Source organism: Camelina sativa, chromosome 6 (genome assembly GCF_030686135.1).
Source record: "Camelina sativa cultivar CO46 ecotype springtype chromosome 6, ASM3068613v1".
NCBI classification, from domain to species: domain Eukaryota; kingdom Viridiplantae; phylum Streptophyta; class Magnoliopsida; order Brassicales; family Brassicaceae; genus Camelina; species Camelina sativa.
In genome coordinates this window covers 1,092,726-1,113,654 of record NC_141885.1, presented here as the reverse complement: position 1 = coordinate 1,113,654, position 20,929 = coordinate 1,092,726, and the positions used below count along the sequence as shown (strand labels likewise).

Sequence of the window (20,929 nt, the reverse complement as noted above, 5' to 3'; positions counted from 1 at the left end):
ATTTCTGATTTTAATGTTACCTAATATACAAAATCATCTAATTTTGTTTATAGAAATAATTTAAAAATGTTTCTATAAAAATCGAGCAATTAAATTCAAATTTGTATATATGTATAAAAATTTAATTTGGTTATATATTTGGAGATATTTTCGTAAACAATATTTATGATTTTCCTTTTTCTAAAATCTATATTCCAAAACTAAATGAACAAATCTAAAGTAACTACCAAAATCGTTTTTGTTAGTATCATAAAATATATTGTGTTAGGAAAGATATATTAATCTTCATCGCTATATAAGATGTGTCGAAGTCGAAGTCTTTAATTCTTTCATTCACAAAAACTTTTCTCAGCATCAATATTTTAAGTTTTAAATTTTCTGACTTTTATTTTTCATTTTCTTATAGTGTTTCATATTTGAAACTCTTCAAGAACATGTGAAACATAAAAATAAAAAATGTACGTACAACTTCTAAAATATGGATGTTGTGAAACAATCAAGTAGTTATAATTGATTTTCTCTTACGATTCTTTTGAATAGTTATAGTTTTATATGTTAGTACTTATATATACATTAATTATAATAGTGTACTTTTGCTGCATGATTTTTTGTATTTTGTTTTTTAAAAACAATCTATGATTATATTGTTACACGTAGCCTATTGGTATTAAATCATATTAGTGTGATTGATTTCTTCTTTATATTTTCTCAAATCATAATGAATTTTACTGTGAACTACTCGGTTGTTATTTATCTATGTGGCAAAAATTACATAGAACTGGAAGAGGCGAAACAAATATATTTTTCAGAGCTAACATGGATTTGCATGTCTCGATGATGTTCGCAGTGTTGAAAATGACTTCCCCCCTCCCCGATCAAGCTTTCTTCTTTGTATCTTAATGGGCATCATTAATACCTCAAATTACATTGTGTTTGGTTCTATTTTATGTGTGATTTTGGAGTTATTCGACTAAATCTTCATATATCCAATTAGAGTTTTTGTAATTTTTTATACTTCCAAATTTAATTTAGCACACTCAACAATTCTATTGTTATTTAGTTTAGTCAAATTATTTGATTAAAGATCATAAAATTTGGATAACTAAATTGACTTTCAGAACTTCAATGTTATAGAATTTCTGACTCTTTTATACATATTTTCTTCTTTAAGTTTTTTTTAGTTTTTCTTTTTGGTTGGTGTATATAAAAATATTAACGATATTTTCATAAAAACCGTATAAACATGTTGGACTAATTTTCATACAAATTTTCAATATAAGGATAAAAGAGATAGAAGAGAATAGAACATCGCATGTGTTTAATATTTTTTAAAATAATTGGGATGATTGCAATCTTTCAACCTCAATCATTTGTATATATGATAACTTAATTAAGATATACATACGTTTGTTTCAAACGTATGTTACTACTTACTTATAATATATACATGCATAAATGTGCGGGTCCAAGAACATGTATAACTAAAATAAAACAACAATATTTTTAATATGTTGTTTTCCTTCAGCTTATCTTGCGGAAGCATGTACCAAATCCAGTTAACTGAATGCGATTGTGTGCTAAATTTTGTTTCATTTTGTTTTGAATCAAACAATTACGTGATTGTGTGCTAAATTTTGTTTCATTTTGTTTCGAATCAAACAATTACGTGATTGTGTTCTAAATTTTGGGAACATGATTTTGAGGAAATGATAAGAGAATAATGGGATGGAAACGGGATGAAAGGAGACGAACAAGATGAGAATATATTTTTTTCAAAAAATAAAGTTCAGGGTCATGTTAGAATTAAAATGAATTAATGCTTCCCATATATTATGTAACATATTTTTCAGTTTATCTAACATAAAATGTTCAATATAAAAAAAACATTAAACCATGTTCTATAATAGTTAAAAATAAAAATAAAAACAAAGAAATGTAATCCAATATAAATGGACCATATATCAAATAATAAGAATAAATAGGTCAACTAATTTTCTAATATTTTAATTATATGATATGATATATAAATATATTATGAATTATATTTGTGTTTGTCCCAAACGAGACTTCAAGAATTTATGTTTTCGTTCCGTCCCGTTTCTATTTTAGGAATATAAATTTTTTCGCATATCGGAGATGTATCACATTGCAACGGGCCATTACAAATGGGTATAAGATAAAATGGAACACAAAAGAACAAAACATGAATTATGCTCACTCCTAAATATTTTTATTTGTTTCTAACAGGTTTTAATCAGGTTTTATAACCAGTTAAATAATAACCATTTATATTTAATTCTCAAAATCTTACTAATTAAAGTAAGGTTTAATTTTTGGATGTGTAAGTCTATACGTTGGGACGATAATTTGAAACTTTTAGGTGTTTTTTGATTTTTTTTTGATTATTCATGGTGTTAATTACAAAAAAACTAATCTTATAGGAAAAAACGGGTACAAGAAGGTTACATGTAATTTATGAATTTTAGATTGTTAAATTCATAAAATACTTTCAAATATCAAATAACATGTACGAGTTAAATATCTAAATTCAGTTTCAGTTTGTTCAAAAAAAATAAATAATCAGTTTTAGTTTTCCTATTTGTTTCAACTATCGAAACTCAAAAGAATGGGTACCGGCAAGGAACACATAATCTGGAAAATACAAATATTAGCTAAACTATTCCTGATAAAACACAGGACGAGAATGGGTAATATGAATTTAAGCAGAATATATACGGATCAGACATAATATTTACTCATGTGGATTACGTGGAACAGATTTTCCGTTAGTCATAATGCTTTTATTCATTGCAGAGCAGGTATAGCGGACGGGTTTGACCTCTTTGACAACTATATATTGGTCATTCGGTTCATGAATAGTTTATTTGTTAGACTAAAATATACAATTTTAATTGGAAAATTATTATTAAAATTATAGTTTTGAGATGGAAAAATATGACATATGCGGGATATGATGGATTTTCTGTCCTAAATAGACATACTATCTTTCTCTTACTATTTTTAAAAAAATAATTGTCTTTACTGATAACAAAAACAAATTTGATCATTCTTTTTATCTAAACCAAATTAAAAACAAATCAAATACTAATTTAGTTACGAGTTTAGATTATGAATGTTAATAAAATTCTTAATAAATACGTTTACATACATAACCCACATGTACATACTAAATTATAAATATGTTAGTAAACTTAGTTTTTTTAAATCAATCCCGCACGTATGTGCGGGTCCGAATCTAGTTATACTATTAAAAGGGAAGCATTTTTAATAAGTAGACATAAATTATGAGATTATTACATGAAATGTCACTAGAAACAGAATAAGAATATTTATAAATCATGTACCCAAACAGATTGATATTTAACATGAGTCAAACAGAACCAAAATTAAAATATACAACACTATAAAAAATCGGGTGCAATTTTCTAATGTTTATGGAAATTGAAATTAATATACTATAATAGCCCAATCAACAGGATAATAATTCTCTAATGTTTATAGAAATTGAATTAAAAATAATAGTAATTACTTGATATTTACGGAAATTAATTAAATTTGTTGCCATAAAAGTCGGACTCTTAAATTCGAAATTACATATATATTTTGAGATATTTCTGAAAACAACTATTTAATTTTAATATAATGATAACTATTTAATTGGGTAAGAATTAGTCCAAATTAATTTGTTAACATAAATAACGTGGTTAATAAAATAAAACAAATATTGGATTATCAAAAATAGAAATAAATAATGTTACTTAATAGCCCTCTTTAACTTACAACAGCTATTTTAAAAATTTGTTCAAAAAATCTAAAACTATTTTTATGGATTAAAATAATAATTACAAACAAGATGACAATAACCAATGAAAAATATCTATAAACGGAATATGTTCTTTTCTATTGATTTCAAAATGGTTAATAAGAAAATATTTGATACTAGGATTTTTGTGTGTCCTAGTAGGTTCAATTAATCTTATGCGTTGTAGTACTTAAGGTGTCAATCCAAATGGGATGATGCTAGTCATTCAAGATGCAACCAAGAAGTCACAAGTTAAGCCAATTCAAAAAGAGTGTTTTTCTAACAATCCTAGAATGGTCAAAATACAAAACGGAAATGAGTTACAGAAACAGAAACGAAAATGTATGACAAGAAGCTAGCAAGAATAAGGGAAACCGAAAACGATTCTAAGCATGAACAAATGAAACAGTCTCGGGAATGTAATATCAATCAAAAAGATAAAAGTCCTAAGGATGGGAGTAATTGATGTCGGTGGAGTATCCTAGTCTACAGAGTGTTTAACATACCACAAGCAAACTATCCCTAAACAATGATACAGCTTAGCTAATCCAATCTCTTGACAAAAGCTACTCAGACTCAACCACTTCCATACCTAGCTCTCGCTAGAGAAACATGGTCGAGCAGGCATGACAAACATGTTCATTCACATCAACAAACATCCTAGACAACTAATCTCTTAGGCTAGGAACGTAAGTCTCTGGCACTAGTTGGTCAGACATTTCATCAAACACCTTTTGGGTGTGGAAATGTCTCAAACCTAGTCCCAATTGATCAGAGAGAAACTAGTATTTCTAACTCTAGTCCAGAAGGGAATCATACAACCAAAGCTTAAACACTCTACATCGTAAGATCCTCCACCTAATCTATCACATCCTCAAGAACTAACACACTACTCAGATCCGAAAATCATAGTCAAGGATGCAAACCCAGAAAACATTGAAACAAGCATTCTTAGATAGATTAAAATGTGAAGAACAACTTTGTAGAAGAAATCAAATTAAAATACTGAATAAGTTCAAAGATATCGGGATACAAAGTCAGAGTCGTATTTGGTGGCTGGGGAAACCTTACAAAAGAAAACGAGATAAAAACTAAGAAATCCAAAAAAAGAAAATGTATATATAGTAAAAATGCGTGAATCCCTAAAACTTAAAACGACAAGATAGAGCGTCAGTTTGGGAATCTATTGAAGCATGTCAGACGGAGCGTCTTCTATTGAGATGAACACATACGACCAACCCTTAGTATATGTCGTTTATATTGTTTTGTATAGTATTAGGACTTTCCTTATTTGATCCTCTTGTATGCATATAAATAGAATGTAACCTAGGTTAATATTCGTTAAAGAATGAGAAACACTCCTTCTCCTATTCTCATCTAGCCGTCTCTCTATTCTCTCCCTATACTCTCAATCTCTCATCTTCTCATTCTCGAATTCTCACTCACTCTCTTCATTCTCACTCGTGATTAATTCTCACATGGTATCAGAGCAGTAACGTTCTTATTCTTCAAAATCTCAGTCTGTTTATTCTGCAAACAAAGTCAGTTCGAAACTCTCTCATGGATCTCAACAAAACCCTAATCATTCCGGTCACACTCAAGGGTGGAAACTACCTGCTTTGGGCAAGGACTACAAAGACAGCGTTGTGTGGTCGTGGGCTTTGGAAGCACGTTGAGAAGAATGAAGCTACAAAGGAGATCACAACCACAGAAGAGGAAAGGAGATCGTTGCTTGTGATGGTGATAAATGGTTCCAAAAGAATCAAAGTGTCTTGGCTTTCATCCAAAACTCCTTGGATGCTCCAATCCTTGAGTCATACTCTTACTGCAAGACGGCTAAGGATCTTTGGGATACATTGAAAAATGTATTTGGAAATGTCTCAAATCTCAGCCGTGTGTTTGAGGTAAAGAGAGCCATCAACAATCTTAATCAAGAAGAGATGGAGTTCACCAAACATTTTGGGAAGTTCAGATCTCTTTGGGCAGAGTTAGAGATGTTAAGGCCTAACTCGGTGGATCCAACAGTCCTAAACAAACGTCGTGAGCAAGATAAAGTGTTTGGTCTTCTCTTGACATTAAACTCATCATACAATGATCTCATCAAGCATATCCTCCGGTCAGATAAACTACCAAGTCTCGATGATGTGTGCAACCAAATTCAAAAGGAGCATGGCTCAATTGGTCTATTTGGAGCTAAAGGAGACCTTATTACTGCTAACAAAGGGGAGGTCGCTGTAGCAAACAAGGGGTATTACAAAATTGATGGGAAGAATCGTGTCATATGCGACCATTGTAAGAAGCTGGGTCATTACAAGGATAAATGCTGGAACCTTAATCCTCACCTCCGGCCAAGAAGTGTCAATCCGAAAGCAAACCAAGCGTGTGTGTATGGTGAAGGTCAAGCTCAGGTGACGACTCACACCACTGAAGGTAATGGAGCAGCACTAGCCGCCTCGGAGCTAGTGAGGAGGTCCGACCTTGATGCTCTCATAAAGGCTTTAAAAGAGTCTTCTGGTAACGCTTATCTCACCCTTAATGCTATAAAACCTCTTATTGTAGATTCTGGAGCTTCTCACCATATGATTAGTGACTCTAAATTAATTAGTGATATCAAACCAACTTTAGGGAATGTGATTATAGCAAATGGAGATAAGATACCAATTAAGGGTGTTGGAATTTAAACCTGTTTGATAGAACAACTAAAGCGTTTTATATGCCTAGTTTCACATCAAATTTGTTATCTGTTAAGAAGGTGACTAATGATCTTAACTGTTATGCAATCTTTGGTCCTAATGATGTGTATTTTCAGGATATTGACACAAGTAGAGTTCTTGGCAAAGGAAGCACTAAAGATGATCTTTATGTGCTTGAGGATTCAAATCTCACTATTGCTTTATCTTCTTGTTTTAAGTCAATAATCGATGAGACAAATGGTTCAATTTGGCATGCTAGACTTGGTCATTCACATTTTCGTGCATTGAAACTAGCTCTACCTAGTTTTTCTTTTAAAAGTAATGAATGTGAAGCTTGCATTCTTGGTAAACATTGCAAAACGGTTTTTCCCAACTCTTCTACTATGTATGAGCATTGTTTTGATTTAATTCATTCTGATGTGTGGACATCTCCATGCTTGTCTCGTGAAAATCAGAAATATTTTGTTACTTTCATTGATGAAAAATCGAAATATACTTGGTTAACCTTGCTTCCATCTAAGGATAGAGTTCTTGAGGCTTTTCTAAACTTTCAGAATTATGTGACTAACCAATTTATTGCCAAGATAAAGATTTTGAGATCAGATAATGGTGGGGAGTACACAAGTCATATGTTTAAACAACATCTAGCCAAACATGGGATTGTACACCAAACAAGTTGTCCTTACACATCACAACAAAATGGTGTAGCTGAAAGGAAGAATAGACATCTTATGGAGGTTTCCCGGTCCATGATGTTCCACTCAAATGTACCAAAGAAGTTCTGGGGAGATGCAGTTGTTACAGCTTGCTATCTAATCAATCGAACTCCAACAAAAATACTGGGTGATATCTCTCCATTTGAAGTATTTAACAAAATTAAACCATCTATTAATCACTTACGTGTGTTTGGCTGCATATGTTATGTTTTAAAACCAGGTGAACAACGTGATAAACTCGATGCTAAGAGTGTCAAGAGCATGTTCATTGGATATTCAACCACACAGAAGGGATATAAATGCTATGAACCAAAAGCTAGAAGAGTCTTGGTGTCAAGGGATGTAAAATTCTTAGAATCCAAGGGGTTCTATGATGAAAAGAATTGGGAAGACTTGAAAGATCTCTCCTGCTCTCAATCTGACAAAGCCAACAATCTTCGAATTCTGCTAGAGAGGCTTGAAGTTACAAATAATCAACCTTCACTATCACCTTCGGTCAACACACCACCAATTGGATCTAACAAGGAACCGATTGAGCTGCAGCATCCGAACTCGACAAATGAATATGTGCACATTACACCAGTAGAACCTGTTCAACAACATCAAGCTGAGGATGATATTGATAATCATGAGGAAACTCTCAACTCTCTTGGTACTGACAAGAGTCAGGACTCTACATCAGCTGATGATCTTACCTCTGAAGGAGAAGAAGCTGAAATAGAAGAGGATCAACATCAGGTTGTGGAGACTAATATTATACCCCTCCGTAGAAGTGAGCATCTCAAGAAAACTACTCGCGTCTACTATAATAGTCAGGCTGTGGCTCACCCTATACAAGCAGTCTGCACTCTTGCACACCTTCCTATCGAACATCAAGTATTTCTTACTCAAATAGACCAACATTGGATCCCACAGAGTTATGAGGAAGCTAAAGAACACAAAGTTTGGAAGGATGTTGTAGGAGATGAAACTAATGCTATGGTAAAGAATCATACATGGGATGAAGCTGAATTGCCGAAGGGGAAGAAAGCCGTGACATCTCGGTGGATATTTACTATCAAGTACAAGAGTGATGGGGGGGGGGGATAGAAAGATATAAAGCCAGGCTTGTAGCTAGAAGATTCACCCAAACCTATGGAGAAGACTACCTTGAGACATTTGCACCAATTGCCAAACTCCACACGGTAAGAGTAGTTCTTTCACTAGCTGTTAATCTCTCTTGGGATTTGTGGCAGATGGATGTGAAGAATGCATTTCTACAAGGAGAACTCACGGATGAGGTGTACATGAGACCACCACCGGGCCTTGAAGAAACTATCAGACCTGGAAAGGTGCTCAAGCTCAGGAAAGCTATCTACGGTCTAAAACAATCACCAGGGGCTAGGTATCACAAACTAAGCTCAACACTCCTTAATAAAGGATTTAGAAGATCAGAAGCTGATCACACATTGTTCACATATCCAAGCCAAAGAGGTATTATTGTCATTCTCATATATGTTGATGATATTATCATCTCTGGGAATGACAAGGTAGGCATTCAAGATACAAAACAGTACCTTAAATCTGTATTTGATATTAAAGATCTTGGAGAACTAAAGTACTTTCTTGGGATAGAAGTATGTCGTTCGGAAGAAAGACTCTTCTTATCACAAAGAAAGTACACACTTGATCTTTTGAAAGCTGTAGGGAAGCTTGGAGCAAGACCTGTTGAAACACCACTCGAAGAAAACTACAAGTCAAACCGTAAGGGGGAGTCCAATGAAGCTCTGTTCGAAGATGTAAAACAGTATCGACGGTTGGTAGGTAAGCTCATTTATCTCACCATAACTCGACCTGATATATGTTTTGCTGTGAACCAGGTAAGCCAACATATGCAAAAGCCAACAGTACATCATTGGGAGATGGTGAGCCGCATACTCAAGTATCTCAAAGGAGCTCCTGGTCAAGGCATTTGGATGGGATGTAACAAGAATACGGAGCTTGTAGGATACTGTGATGCAGACTATGCTGGAGATCGTGGAGATAGACGCTCAACAACCGGTTACTGTACATTTGTGGGAGGAAACCTTGTTACTTGGAAGAGTAAAAAGCAAAAGGTGGTCTCTCTCTCAAGTGCTGAATCAGAATACAAGGCAATGAGGAAGCTCACAACCGAACTAATGTGGCTCAAAGCTCTCTTGAAGGACCTCGGCATCAACATTCCAAGACCGATCACAATGCACTGCGATAATGAAGCTGCCATTCACATTGCAACCAACTCAGTATTTCATGAAAGGACCAAACACATAGAAGTGGATTGTCACAAAGTCAGGGAACAAGTTCAACTTGGAGTGATTCTACCATGCCACACCGAGAGTTCTGAACAATTGGCAGACATCTTCACCAAAGCAGCAAGTTCAAAGGTTTGTGAGTACATACACTCCAAACTCGGGCTCATGGACCTAACGAAGCCACAAGTGAAGACCCTAAACTACTGACCCCATACTCTTTTTCCCTTAAGTGTGTTTTTGTCCCAAATGGGTTTTATACACTAAGGTTTTTAATGAGGTGGGTGTTCATAGTTCCAAGCTCAACTGTCTCTCACACGGTTAAGCTTGAGGGGGAGTATTGAGATGAACACATACGACCAACCCTTAGTATATGTCGTTTATATTGTTTTGTATAGTATTAGGACTTTCTTTATTTGATCCTCTTGTATGCATATAAATATAATGTAACCTAGGTTAATATTCGTTAAGGAATGAGAAACACTCTTTCTCCTATTCTTATCTAGCCATCTCTCTATTCTCTCCCTATACTCTCAATCTCTCATCTTCTCATTCTCGAATTCTCACTCACTCTCTTCATTCTCACTCGTGATTAATTCTCACATCTTCCTGACATACGCGATTTTGTCCGTGTGCGTCCAGTAGCTCGATTGGTGTGAGTATGAGTGGCTCGAGTGGTGTGAGTAGGAGTGGATCGAGTGGTGTGAGTGAAAATGGCTCGAGCATGGTCGGTGAAAGTGGCTCGAGCTGGGTGTATACGCATCCACTAAAACGATGATAACTCTTGAACCACACCTCCGATTGGCTTGAAATAAACGGCATTGGAAAGATGATTCAATTCTATACAACTTTGATGAAGACGTCAAAAGCTGAATCCCTAGAACAGTATCTCGAATTATGGCTCGATTGAGGCGGTTGAGGATGGCTCGATAGTGGAAGTTGAGGATGACTCGATTGATGAGGTTGAGGATGGCTCGATTGATGCAGCTGGGAGTGGCTCGATTGGTGCAGATGAGAGTGGCTCGATTGCGGAGGTTGAGCATGGCTCGATTGCGGAGGTTGAGCATGGCTCGATTGCGGAGGTTGAGCGTGGCTCGATCCTCTGCGCTTCCAACGTCTCCTACACACCTGAAATACTCTAAAATGCACAATGTATGCAAGGATGATGCAAAAACTTCCTAAACATGCAAAGTGTACGAAAGAGGTTCTAAAATGATACAAAACGACTAGTTGTCCTAGCTAAATGCATGACAAATACAGGCTAAGGAGATGCAAAATATAGACATATCAACTCCCCCAAACTTATTCTTTGCTTGCCCTCAAGCAAACTATCAAGAACAAAGTATGGAAGAGAGGTGTGAAGATGGGGTCTCAGAACCTAAAACATGCTGAATAGAGTAGTTAGAATCAAGGTCCTTGTTTTTAGTTCTATGATGCATGGTGAAGGAACTTTATTTCAAATCTACACATGCAATCCTATCAATCATCCCCTTTAATATTCATTAACAGAGAACCGTGAATCAAGCTAAGCAATGTCATTGAACTCATTTGGCTAGGGTAAAGGTTAGAGACATAGATGGTCTCCACATCAAGTGGTTTTATCAATACAGAACAAGGTTCTCTCACGAAAAGGAGTTGAGCTTAAGAGAAGGCTAAAGGTTGAAACCAACTGATACATACAAGAGCAGCGCCCTGTCTACCCAAAGAACACTCCAAACCGAAGTTGGTCTTATCTCTACCCTTCATCAGAAACTTCATCTCAAACTTTTTACACTTAGTCTTAGGAGGAGTTCACTTCTTTTCATTCTAGCGGATTGGGAAATCTTTATTATCACTATGGTTCGTTTTCTTTTCTTCTGGGGACTCTAGACATCTTAAGCATTTTTTTCTTTTCTTTGTCTAATATTTTTATTTTATGCCCAAAACCAATAATTCTTTTTACTTTGCTCAACCCAAATCCTTTACTAGACTTGTAAACTATGTAAACACATCCCCCTCCTAAAGACTTTCTACCTCTTTACTTTTCTGCACAAATCCATACCCAATACCCAAAATCGAGTTCTCACCTAGTCTTACTAGTATGGATAACGCGAACTAGAACTACACAGGATCCTACTCTTGTCGGTTAGAACCTAACACTTTCTAACAAGCTCAACTCGGAAAAAGCCTGACACTCAAGAATACAATTGGCTTGAAAGAACGGTTGGTTAAGGGTGCGGGGAACTGTTCCAAAGATGGGAATCAGCTACTTGGATTGACAAGGGTGGTAAAAATGTGAAAGACAATCCAAGTATGTGTATGGTATCCATGAGTTCAACTTCAATGCATCACATGATAATTGCAAGTCAGGATTAGGGTCAGGTAGATAGGGAATGATATCAATTCAAAATATGCTTCAATCTTACATTTTCAAGTTCAATCAACAAGCATCAAAGAACTAATAACAAGGGCCTTGTCCTATCCTATTGGATCCAGCATGCTAACAAGGTTACAATCATCATCAACCCCTATGCTAAATGAAACCACCCTATATGAATAAACCTAGACTCAATCCTAATATGCAAGTGCAAACTACATGAACACTCTGTTTTTGTGGAAATTTTCGAAATTTTTTCAAAGTTTTATGGTTTTTCTATGCAAATAGATGGATGCAGACTCAATCATGATATGATGCAAACATTTAAAATAAGAATCACAGAACACAACATCAGATACATCATCTCAAACTCTCCCCCAAACTTAAATTACACAGTCTCCTGTGTAAGAAAAATTTGCAGGAGGATTTAAGAATCACAACAGAAACAATGCAGGAGTGAAATGGTATGTACAAAGGAAAGGTCGGAGTACCTCAGTAGTAGAAGAAGGAGTTCGTGCTCACCCAAGGAGGAGCGTGAAACTGACTCTGTCCTTTGCCTTGTTCGGGATCCACGGGGGTGACCTCAGCTGGTTGGTCGACTTGCTGCTCTACCGCTTGCATGTTCTGGTACATGTTCGGCTGCTCGTCACACTGCATGTCATCGACTCTGGACTCGCCATGGTCCGATACCAACACAACAACCTCGGTAGGCTGATAATCACCCTGATGTTCAACTCGCTGCTCAACCTCAATCTCAACCTCGTGCTCATCTTGAGCTGCAGAACGACGCGCTGATCGCCGACTAGAGAAGGCTCTGGAACCTCGCGAACCGAGTCTCCTTCTCTCCCTGGACTCATCTGACGAGTTGCGTGAAGGAGCTGGTGAAGGCTTGCGCTCCCATGACACATATGAAGATTGACGTGCTAGGGAGGGAACCAGAGAGAGTGTTCTCTAACGAGTTGGCTCGATGGAGACTTCGTGTGTGGCTCGAGAGAGGGGCTCGATCGGGTGTTGGCTTGAGTGGCTCGAGCATGGTAGTTAGAGCGTGTGCAGAGTGAGATTGGCTCGAGTGTGACAGCGGAGGTGTGGCTCGAACGAGTGCAGAGTGATGAACCTCTCAGGATGGGTTGAGTCTGATTCCACGCTGTCGGTTGAACTTTGCTCGAGTCGACGATGGTTGAGAACGCACGGTGGTGGTTGAACTCTGCAACACCTCTTCTTCATTATCCCAAACCTCTTCCTTAATTTCCTTGGAGGAGAACTTCTCATTGTACCTTGGAGCTTCTTGATTTGCCCACTCATCTCCTTCACCATAGCTGTTAACTCTTTCACTGAATCCCTTAGAATCTGAGTATTTTGGAGTTCATACAAACTGTCAAGCGCGGGAGGACTTGACTCTTGCGGTTGGTGAGGTTTTAGAAGCAGGTCTTGACGCTTAGGGAGGGTAACGACTGCACTCGAGTTGGAGAATGGTCGAGTGACACTTTGAGTTTTCTCTTTGGTTACCAAAACCTCAGTTTCTGCCTCATTCACACTCTCAAAGATGTCAAACCCAGCTTTATGATATTTCTCTTCAATCACGAAGGTCTGCCCATCAATAGTTGATTTCTTCTTAGAATCCTTGATGTCAAACTTCATCTTGAAGTTTTTACCCAGATTGAGATCAATCATCCCTTTCTTGACATCAATGACTGCGCCAGCTGTAGCTAAGAAAGGTCTTCCTAGGATTAGTGGATCTTTAGGTTCTTCATCCATTCCCATCGCCACAAAATCAGTAGGAATCTCAGCTTGTCCAATTTTGATGGGCAAGTTCTCTAGTAGACCATGAGGCAATCTAGTAGTCCTATCAGCTAATATTAAGCGGAGGTTGCATGGCTTGTATTCGTTGAATCCTAGCCTCTGAGCTACAAAGAGTGGCATGAGGCTTACTGAAGCACCAAGGTAACATAGGCACTTTTTGAAGGTCAATGGACCTAGAGAACAAGGCAAGGTGAAAGAACCAGGGTCCTCTAGCTTCTTTGGGATAATCATCTTCTGAATAACAGATTTGCATTCATGAATAACCCCACATATGTCATGCACTACCCTCTCATCTTCCAAAACTTTAGCTTGAGCTCTTTTAGCTATTTCCTCCTTCTCTTTCGTCCTTTCTGTTACCAAATCAGTTAAGAACTTTTGATATTGAGGCACAAGTGCAAATGCATCGAGCAAAGGCATCCTAAGTTCAATCTCCTTGACTTGGTTTTCGAACAGAGCTTTATACTTCTCAATAAGCTGCTTCTTAAACCTCACTGGAAATGGTGGGGTTGGCTTGTATGGTGGAGGAATGAATCTCACAGGTTTATCTTTGGGAGCAGTGGGTTCTTTAGTAGCTTCAGGATCAGATTGTTTGGCTAACTTAATTGGATCCTTGAGCACCTCGACAGGATCCTTTATCTGAACTTCATATTGAAGAAATTCCTTCCCATCTAAACTCTCAGTGTCCTCAGTGAACCGTACATCTACAACTTGGGTGGTGATGGCATGCATAGTAGCATAGTCCTTGGGGTTTTGAACTGCTTTTCCAGGTAGTTGGCCAGTTGTTGGGGTAGAAGTAGAAACAGTCTTGCCTTCCATATACTTCATCTTGGAGTTAAGAGCTTCAAACTTTACATTCAGATCATTGTAAGAACATTCCATCCGCTGACTGAGTTCAGCAAACTTCTTAGCAGTATCCAGAGAACCACTAGCTTGACCTTGAAGAAGTTGTTGTAGCATGTGCTTCATTTCTTGATCTGGAGCTTGAGTAGGTTGAACTTGTTGAGGTGAAAATCCTGTTGCTTAGGCACGAATCCTTGATTGTAATGAACAAAAGGTTTTTGCGGACCTTGTTGTTGCTGCTGAGGAGGGTACACCTGATCTTGTGGATTTGCAACATTGGTGCTCCGGTAAGACAAATTGGGGTTCGTCTTGTAGGGGTTGTAACCTTTGTTGTATCCACCCTGATTCTGAACATAGCTGATCTCCTCAGTCTGCTCGCCCTCCCCATCTGGAACTTGGAAAGGGTCATCCTCAGATACAAAGTGGACGCTCCTCTGCTGGCTTAGCAAGATACGGTCAAGCTTCTCATTGACATTCTTGAGGTCTTTCTTATACTTCTCCTCAGACCCAGCGTCGCCGCGAACTGTGCGGTCATAGTCCTCATTGTAGTTGCCGTCTGACTGGGCGAGATTCTCAACCAATTGCCATCCTTCATCAACGTCTTTGTTTAGGAAATTACTGTTAGCAGCATGCGGATTTTTGGAAGTACACCACAGTATAGAGTGCTCAGAAGTGACTCGTTGCTGAAACCATGGTGTGGACACTGGCTATGGTAACCCTTGAAACGCTCCCATGCTTCACAGAATGATTCTGAGCTCTTCTGAGTGAAGCTGGAAATCTCATTCCTGAGACGTCTTGTTCTGGAGTTGGAGAAAAACTTGGCCAAGAATGCTTTCTTGCAACCATCCCAGGTGGTGATTGATCCCTTGGGAAGGTTTTTCTCCCATTGATGAGCCTTGTCTCCGAGGGAGAAAGGGAAGAGGCGCAACTTGTAACCATCCTCACTCACGCCGTTGATCTTGGTGAGACTGCAAAGACAGTCGAACTCGTCCAAGTGTTCGAGTGGATCCTCCATAGGCAACCCGTGAAACTTGTTTCCTTGGATCATGGTGATCATACCACTTTTGATCTCGAAGTTGTTGTTCTGCACGGCGGGAGGAATGATTCCAGCACGCTGAGTATGAGTTTTCGGTGCATCCCTAGCACCAATGTTTTGCGGTCCCTGATGTGGTTCATTCTGTTGTTCCATAGTGACTTGTGCGGGATGATCAGTGGGTTGACGATCTTGTCGTGGTAGTTGCAACCGATTGATTTCGTCGATAACAGGAAGGAGATTCTGATGCCCTCTTGATCTAGTGTGCATGCAAGGTTGCAATCAACAGGTACCTGAGGTGCAAGACAAACAACCAAAACAAGTCAGTACTCAGAATGAGAAGTGTAACAGAACTTAATCTTGCAAAACTTGAAATCTTAAATGTAGCAAAACGATTCCCAAATGGCAACGGCGCCAAATTGATACTAAGATTTTTGTGTGTCTATCCTAGTAGGTTCAATTAACCTTATGTAGGTGTAGTACTTAAGGTGTCAATCCAAATGGGATGATGCTAGTCACTCAAGATGCAATCAAGAAGTCACAAGTTAAGCCAATTCAAAAAGTGTTTTCCTAACAATCCTAGAATGGTCAAAATACAAAACGAAAATGGGTTACAGAAACAGAAACGAAAATGTATGACAAGAAGCAAGCAAGAATAAGTGAAACCGAAAACGATTCTAAGCATGAACAAATGAAACAGTCTCGGGAATGTAATATCAATCAAAAAGATAAAATTCCTAAGGATGGGAGTAATTGATGTCGGTGGAGTATCCTAGTCTACAGAGTGTTTAACATACCACATGCAAACTATCCCTAAACAATGAACATTACAACTTAGCTAATCCAATCTCTTGACAAAAGTTACTCAGACTCAACCACTTCCATACCTAGCTCTCGTTAGAGAAACATGGTCGAGCAGGCATGACAAACAAGTTCATTCACGTCAACAAACATCCTAGACAACTAATCTCTTAGGCTAGGAACGTAAGTCTCTGGCACTAGTTGGTTAGACATTTCATCAAACACCTTTTGGGTGTGGAAATGTCTCGAACCTAGTCCCAATTGATCAGAAAAAAACTAGTATTTCTAACTCTAGTCCAGAAGGGAATCATACAACCAAAGCTTAAACACTCTACATCCTAAGATCCTCCACCTAATCTATCCCATCCTCAAGAACTAACACACTACTCAGATCCGGAAATCATCACCAAAGATACAAACTCAGAAAACATTGAAACAAGCATTCTTAGATAGGTAAAAATGAGATGAACAAGCTTGTAGAAGAAATCAGATGCAAATACTCAATGTATTAAAAGATATCTGGATACAAAGTCTGAGAACGGTTTTGGAGGCTAGGTAAAACCTTCAGAACAAAATGAGATAAAAAATAAGATGATGTCTGCCCAGACTTAACAAAACGTATTTATAGTAAAAACATGTAAATCCCTAAAACTTAAAACGACAAGATGAAGAGTCGGTTTGGGAATCTCCTGAAGCGTGTAAGACGGAACGTCTTCCTGACATGTGCGAACGAGTAGTGGCTCGAGTGGGTGATGGTGTTGGCTCGAGTGGAGGAGGGTCGAGTCGACGGGCAGCGGCTCGAGCTGGAGGGTCGAGTTGACGGGTGGCGACTCGAGCTGGAGGGTCGAGTGGACGGGTGGCGACTCGAGCTGGATGTATACGCTTCCACTAAAACGATGATAACTTTTGAACCACACCTCCGATTGGCTTGAAATAAACGGCATTGGAAAGATGACTCAATTCTATACAACTTTTGTGAAGACATCGAAAGCTGAATCCCCCGACCGGTGGCTCGAAGGACGACTCGAACGGCGACTCGATCGACGGTCAAGGTGTTGCTCGAGTGGGTGACTCGATCGACGGTCAAGGTGTTGCTCGAGTGGGTGACTCGAACGACATCGAACAGCGACTCGAACGATGTGTTCCCGCCGTCTCCTAGATACCTGAAATACTCGAAATGCACAATGTATGCAAGAATGATGCAAGAACTACCTAAATATGCAAAGTGTACAAAAGAGACTAGAAATTTATGCAAAACAACTAGTTATCCTAACTAAATACATGGCAAATACATGCTTAGCAGAGACAAAATATAGACATATCAATGATGCAGAAACTTCCTAAACATGCAAAGTGTACGAAAGAGGTTCTAAAATGATGCAAAACGACTAGTTATCCTAGCTAAATGTATGACAAATACAGGTTAAAGAGATGTAAAATATAGACATATCAATATTCCAAAAATATATTCAATTTATAGATAAAAAGAATTATTATAAAAAAAATTTATGGAATAATGTTTAGTTTTTTATGGAGCAAGGAGACAGTTTTTATCCACCTTGTGTGTTAGTATCTCTTTAAAACTATTGTACTTTGATCTATTTATTTTTGAATATTACTTAACATAATATAAAACCCACCAAGGCAACAAACTAAGTTTGATCTTCATTTTGCATGATACATCCTTTGATTAAAAGAGTTTGCATGACACACCCTTTTATTTTGCATGACACCATAAAGTGGATTTTTTTTTTCACGTATTTCCAAACCATAAACATATGACCACAAAGCAAAAACACACTCACATCAACTATTTGTCCAATTTTATTAGATAGCCGACTGAAAAAAGTAAAAACGTTGTCAAGTTTTAAACGAGTAAGAAGGTTGTTACCAAAGTAAAAGAAGACCGTAACCATGAATCTTTTAGCCTTTTAAAACCAAACCAACTTTTGGAATATCACTAAAATTGTCTGGCTTAAAAAGCTTGCTTAGGAATAAAACTCTAAAGTCTTATAAATTCTCGCACTTCTATATATATACACACATATGTAAAAGCTAAGGAATACAAATCCTGTAATAAACTACATATATAATTAATTTCATTATATTATAATTTCGGTTAGAATAAGAACTTGTATATTTTTATTTTTTTTGCTAAGCTAGAACTTGTATATTGTTAGCTCCTGATCAGAAAAAAAATATATATTTAGATTAGAAGATCTGGTCAGGCTGACATTTGTGAAAAGTATATCGTAGAAAAAAACGTAATGATGTGTTGACATGTTGTCCATTCGAGATCTTAGAAACAGTAAAATAATAATATTAAAGTTTAACATAGTTAATCACATGATCAATAGTGAATCATATCACTGATTACTGATTACTGATCATTAGGACTTAGGAGCCAACAAACAAATAAATTACATGAAAGTAAACCGCCAACACTTTTTTTCCAAACGTAGACTTTTGTTGCAATACTTTTTTTTATTATTATTTCAGTTGGCATAAGTTTGTGCGTGATAATAACCACAAGGCATGCAACAAAGAAGTTCCAAACTAAAAAAGAAACCATTAAACACAACATAATTAGTTTTGTTCCTGCTTGTTGGTGCGGGATTTAGTACCCCCAACATACCAAACGAAACTAGAAAGATAATTCGATTACTTAACTGAGAATTCGGTTAAGAACTTAATTAAATGTTTATTTAAGGCAATGTTCGGAAGAAGGAGGCCCATCAATGAAGATAGAGAGCCGACTTCCCAATTCGCCCGCTGGCCGACTCGAAGAAAGAAGCAACTTTCCTTATCTTAGTTCGAGCTTTAAGGAAAGTTAATATATTCTGTAATCTAGAGAAATGTATAAATAAGGGGAGACTTCTCCATTGTAAAGGATCCAAGATCTAATACAATAATTCAGTTCATCATTATTCTTAGCAAAACCCTAGCTTGAGTCCTAAGAGACCTAAAGCCCTTTCCGATTTCAAGCTTAGATCGACTTCTTAAAGAGATTACTTCCTTGAATTTGTTTTCCTCACTAAACAAATTCATTGTGGAAACCTAGTTTCTACACTGCTGCTAATGTTACACCACTTTAGCCAAACCAAAAGCAGCCGCTGAGAAGTTTGTTACACCACTTTACACCACTTTGCAGGTCAATTGGTGGCAACTTGTCCTGTAGGAAGGTTGTTAAAGGGTGAGGACCAGGGTTCGAGGAACGCCTGGCGCACCAATAACCTACTAGTGGATTGGGATATCCACAGTGATGGCTTAGGATCGATGCCCTGCAGGACCAGCTTGGGATCCGTTGGGACGGCTAGCGGGGGACTAGCAGGGTCCACGAACGATCCGTTGGAGCAGCTAGCAGTGGGCTAGTGGAGTCCGCGGGGCGGGTTGTCATACAATGGGTCCTATAAAGACGGTTTCAAACGCACTTCTTAGGGGTTTGCTGCCGGTGAAGTGCCCTTGTGCATAACCAAATACGAAGAGAGCGAACAAAGTTATAACCACAGATGCCACTACCGCATACATGGCATGCGGTATGAATTTGTAGGGAAGTAGCGGTATAAAACCGCTAAGAACATATGTGATTGCAATCGTGAACGCGCTTTGTAACGCTCTTTTTGGATCAGGCTTCTCCAATCCCAGCTCAAACCTGTGGGAATTATAATCAAATTTAACAAATAATTATAATCTAACCTATTGTACATGCAACATGCATATAGTAGGAGTAGGAACATATGTATGCATATGCATGGTAATTAAATATTTAATTTGACCAACTCAATCACGTAAAATTTTGGAAGTCGGACCATGTAGAATCTTGTCTACACCTGGAAAGTATAAAGCTCAGCTTTTTGCAGAAAACTAAAAGTATCCCTCGATTTTATCCCTAACTAAGAGATATAGTAGATAAAAATAGTAATGAAATTAGTGGGAAGTTATATACTGACTTCATCATAAAATCAAGCTATGCTTGAGGATTCTTACGAAGAGAATTAACCACAGGTGAATATTCATGTGGCTCTATTCCATATTGTGCTAGTATCTCTGCCACTTTTGCTGCTTCTGTTTATATCGATAGTAAACTGTGTTACACCTTTTAATTTTCTCTTTAAGGAAGGTTTAATTAATTAGATTGAGTCAAATTTGGTCTTACTAGTCTCAGGAACTGCCACGATCTCTTCTTGTTCTCGTTTAATCTCCCTCGCGTAATGATCCTCCTCGCTCTTGGCCGCTAGATACCTAAATTTGTTATTTAATCTTGCATTAAACTCCCATTGTTGAATCACGTTTCTTTGTACCATATGATCACTAAGACTAAATATGAAAACTTGCATGTATAATCATTAATTGTATGATCTAGGACTATTTAGTTATGGTACAAGCTAAGTACAACATAATATTTCTGATTTTTTTTTGGTTTTCTAATCTGTTTTGATGATATTTGTCTTTTTCCTCAAATTAATAGGAAATTTATGGGAACAGCTTTTAACTCCTTTTATTATTGTTTTTACACTTTGAAAAAATGAATATTAAAATCCCACTTTAGCATTATTGTTGTTCCCACTTTTGCATAAATGAGTAATTGTGTATTCCACTA

The 20,929-nt window shown here is 37.3% G+C and overlaps 1 non-coding gene and 1 pseudogene across 1 annotated transcript; one reads left to right on the top strand and one right to left on the bottom strand.

Moving 5' to 3' along the window:
* Window positions 1-15,181: 15,181 nt before the first annotated feature.
* On the top strand, window positions 15,182-15,288 carry LOC147942106 (small nucleolar RNA R71). The gene has a single exon (XR_015560511.1). It is a non-coding gene; the product is annotated as a small nucleolar RNA R71 (small nucleolar RNA).
* A 4,122-nt stretch (window positions 15,289-19,410) lies between these two features.
* LOC104793831 (vacuolar iron transporter 1-like) lies at window positions 19,411-20,633 on the bottom strand (annotated as a pseudogene).
* Window positions 20,634-20,929: the final 296 nt, after the last annotated feature.